Source organism: Tenrec ecaudatus, unplaced genomic scaffold (genome assembly GCF_050624435.1).
Source record: "Tenrec ecaudatus isolate mTenEca1 unplaced genomic scaffold, mTenEca1.hap1 Scaffold_167, whole genome shotgun sequence".
In the NCBI taxonomy this organism is placed as follows: Eukaryota; Metazoa; Chordata; class Mammalia; order Afrosoricida; family Tenrecidae; genus Tenrec; species Tenrec ecaudatus.
Genome location: NW_027458065.1, coordinates 267,599 through 271,592, shown reverse-complemented (window position 1 = coordinate 271,592; position 3,994 = coordinate 267,599).

The window sequence follows — 3,994 nt, the reverse complement described above, 5'->3', positions numbered from 1 at the left end:
TCTATGATGCTCACTCTCCCGACACAACGGCTGGAGCCAAAGTGGGTGAACAAGTGGGTGTGGTGAGGAAGGCTGATGGTGCCCGGCTATCAAAAGAGATAGTGACTGGGGTCTTAAAGGCTTGAAGATAAACAAGCGGCCATCTAGCTCAGAAGCAACAAAGTCCACATGGAAGAACACACCAGCCTGTGTGATCGAGTGGTCCCAAAGGGATCAGTTACCAGGCATCAAAGAACAAAAAATCATATCATTGACTGAACACCTCCATGATAGGATCGCTGAAGACAAATGGGTGCACAAGCAAATGTGGTGAAGAAAGCTGATGGTGCCCGGCTATCAAAAGAGATAGTGTCTGGGGTCTTAAAGGCTTGAAGGTGAACAAGCGGCCATCTCGCTCAGAAACAAATAAGCCCACATGGAAGAAGCACACCGGTCAGTGCGATCACGAGGTGCCCAAGGGACCAGATATAAGGCATCATGCAAAAAAAAAAAAAAAAGATATAAGTGTGTGTATGTATGTGTATATATGTGTATATGTATATATGTATGTGTATATATATATTATATTAAATGAAGGGGGAAGTGCAGAGTGGAGACCCAAGGCCCAAGTGTCGGCCAATGGAGATCCCCTCATAGAGGGGCTTAGGAGAGGAGATGGGTTAATTAGGGTGTGAGGTAGTATCGATGAAGAACACAGCTTTCCCCCCGATCCTGGATGCCTCCTCCCCCCAACTACCATGATCCGAATTCTACCTTGCAGGGCTGGATAGGACAGAGGCTGTACACTGGTACATATGAGGGTTGGAGGTACAGGGAATCCAGGGTGGATGATACCTTCAGGACCAAGGGCGTGAGGGACGATGCTGGGAGAGTGGAGGGTGAGTGGGTTGGAAAGGGGGAACTGATTACAAGGAGCCACATGTGACCTCTTCCCTGGGAGAGGGACAGCAGAAAGGGGGGAAGGGAGACCCCGGATAGGGCAAGATATGACAAAATAACGAGGTATAAATTACCAAGGGCATACGAGGGAGGGGGGAAAGGGGAGGGAGGGGGGTGGGAAAAAGAGGACCTGATGCAAGGGGCTTAAGTGGAGAGCAAATGCCTTGAGAATGATTGGGGCAGGGAATGTATGGATGTGCTTTATACAATTGATGTATGTATATGTATGGATTGTGGTAAGAGTTGTTTGAGTCCCTAATAAAATGTAAAAGCAGAAAAGAGAAAAAAATGATTAGGGTGAAGACTGTACAGATGTGCTTTATACAATTGATGTATGTATATGTATGAACTGTGAAAAGAATTGTATCAGCCCCAATAAATTGTTAAAAAATAAAATAAAATAAAATAAATAAATAAAAAATAAGAGGAAAAAAAAGAGTTGTATGAACCACTAATAAAGTTTTTAAAAATAACAATAGATGTACCATTTCTGGGAAAAAGTTATCATTGATAACTAATCCCTTGTGACAAGATTATATTTGTTGTGAATATAGTAGCTAAGGAGTACAGTATAAGATGAACTTTGGACATTCTCTTAGAGATTATTTCCCAAGCTGCTTAAGGTTGTGTCACCGTGTAAATTCCATAGCTTGTCCAAGGAACTTCTCCTTAAGATATGAGATGTTGCCACAGGATGTTGGAGTGCCTCATTTATTGCCTGCAATTATTCTGTATTTCCCTTCCTGATATCCTGTATCTGTTAAGCTCTTTCCTCACAAAAAAAATATCCCACTACACCAAATGAGTATCCATTCTGGCCAGGCAAACATGTCCACCAAGACATTCCCAACCTTCAGGTCACAGGTCACATGGAACATAAGAATTTTGGTCAAGGAACCAAAAGTCACCCAAAAGGTCAAATAAGACACTTGGAACCAAGAAGTACAAGGAGCTGTGTCTTGCCCGGCTACTGAGAGATATAGCATCTGGGGACGTAAAGGCTTGAAAGCAAATAAGCAGGCATCTAGCCCAGAAGCAACAAAGCCCACACAGAAGCAGCTCACCAACATAGGTGATCGTGAAGGGCAGAGGAGACCAGGTCCCAAACAACAAAGGTGGGGTGGTGGCGAGAATCACATCACCGTGAATGAGGGGGAGTGCAAGATGGGGACCCAATGCCCATCTGTAGACAGCTGGACATCCCTTCCAGAGGGGTAGTGTGGAGGAGATGAGTCACTCAGGGTTCACTGTAGCAACAATGAAACTCAAAACCTTCCTCTAGTTCCTGAACGCTTCCTCCCTTCCCAATTATCATGACCCCAATTCTACCTTGCGGACCTGGTTATACCAGAGGATGTACAGCGGTGAAGTAGGTATCTGGAAACACAGGGAATCTAGGACAGATGAACCCCTCAATACCCGCGGTAGGAGTGGCTACACCAGGATGGAAGGGGTGCAGAAAGGGAGAGCCAATCTTGGAGATCTATGTGTAACCTCCTCTCTGGGAAATGGGCAATGGGGAGGTGGGTGAGGGGAGACACCGGGGAGTGTAAGATAAGATATAATAATTATTTATAAACTATCAAGGGACCAGGGGGAAGGGGGGAGCAGGGAGGGAGGGGAAGGGGGAAAATGGGAAACCGGGCTGATTCCAGGAACCCAAGTGGAAGGTGAATTTTGAGAATGACGAGTGCAAAGAATGTATAAGGGTGCTTTGCTCAATTGATGTATGTACGGATTGTGATAAGAGTTGTATGAGCCCAATAAAAAGATTTATTAATTTAAAAAAGAATCTTAACCTCACCCTAATGCATATTCGTAACCATCCCTGTGAAATATGTTTCACATCCTTAATCCTATACATTTACTTGTTGGTATATATTTCCAAACCTTTAAGCCATGCCTACCATCTTTTTCAGAGGCTTTCTTTGGGGAATCTTCTGCCTCAGTCCTTGCTTGATCCAAGGAGAGCGGGTCCCTTTCACTGTCATGCAGCCCTGTGTTTGTTTCTAGCAGGAGTCATGTTGGTAACACAGTTCCTTTCGTCGAGTGTGCTTTTCAACATGATGGAATACACTGTCATATAGAGTCTCTAGGAGTCGGAATCCACTGATGGCAGTGAGTGTGGTGTTGGTGTTAGCACAAAGAAGATGATGGGGTCAGACTTGCAGTTTCTGAGAAGATTGGGAACTTCTCTTCTTTATTCCTGGGCTTCTAATATGCAGAGCACTTCATCAATTTCCAGGTAAAGTCTCAAACCTAGTGAAAAGCATTTCATCATAGACAGGGTTCTCTAGGATCCATAGACCTTTTCCATAGGACATCAATGTCCTGTGGAGATTCCTCTGCCTAGCTATTACTTCTCTCTAGCAGTGTCAAGATTCCAAAAATGGGCTGGATTACTGAGGCTTCCATTACTTGTCATCAGTGATTATTTTCCCTGTTCCTAGTTGGCCAAGATTTGGGTCCAAGAGTGAGAAATCATCACAGATCCTCTGCATAGGCTTTGCTGTCTCTGATGCCTAGATGCTGCTGGAGCTGGAGCTGCCAAAACCTTCAGAAAAGGTTGCAGTAGTTGTGAGCAATATATTTCAATAGCAGAAAACAACATCTCATCTTTAAGGAACTGATGATGCTCAAGCTCCAGAAAAATATACAGACTCAAATCTGTTCTCCCTGCATCTGAGCTCAATGACACTGAGGACGTGGCTGTCCATTAATGTGTGAGGGAAACAGAGGACTCACTACCATCACAAACACAAACGTCCCTGTGATGATGGTATTGGTCTATGGGGATAACTTGGGTTGTGGAAAGGACAGGGGCAAGAATTCTGAGACCATAGAAATGGGGGAGGCATGGGAACAAGGAGCATCCTATTAGCATCTAGAGTTTCAGTTCCCTCCAAAATGACCACTCTGTGAATATTTATTACAAAACCCCACAGATATTGCGCTGTTTATACATTTGTAGATTTTATGCTGTGGTAGTTACACAATTTCATGTTAACTTGATAAAAGACTGAAGGTGAAGGGGTGGATTCTAGCCCATCAATCA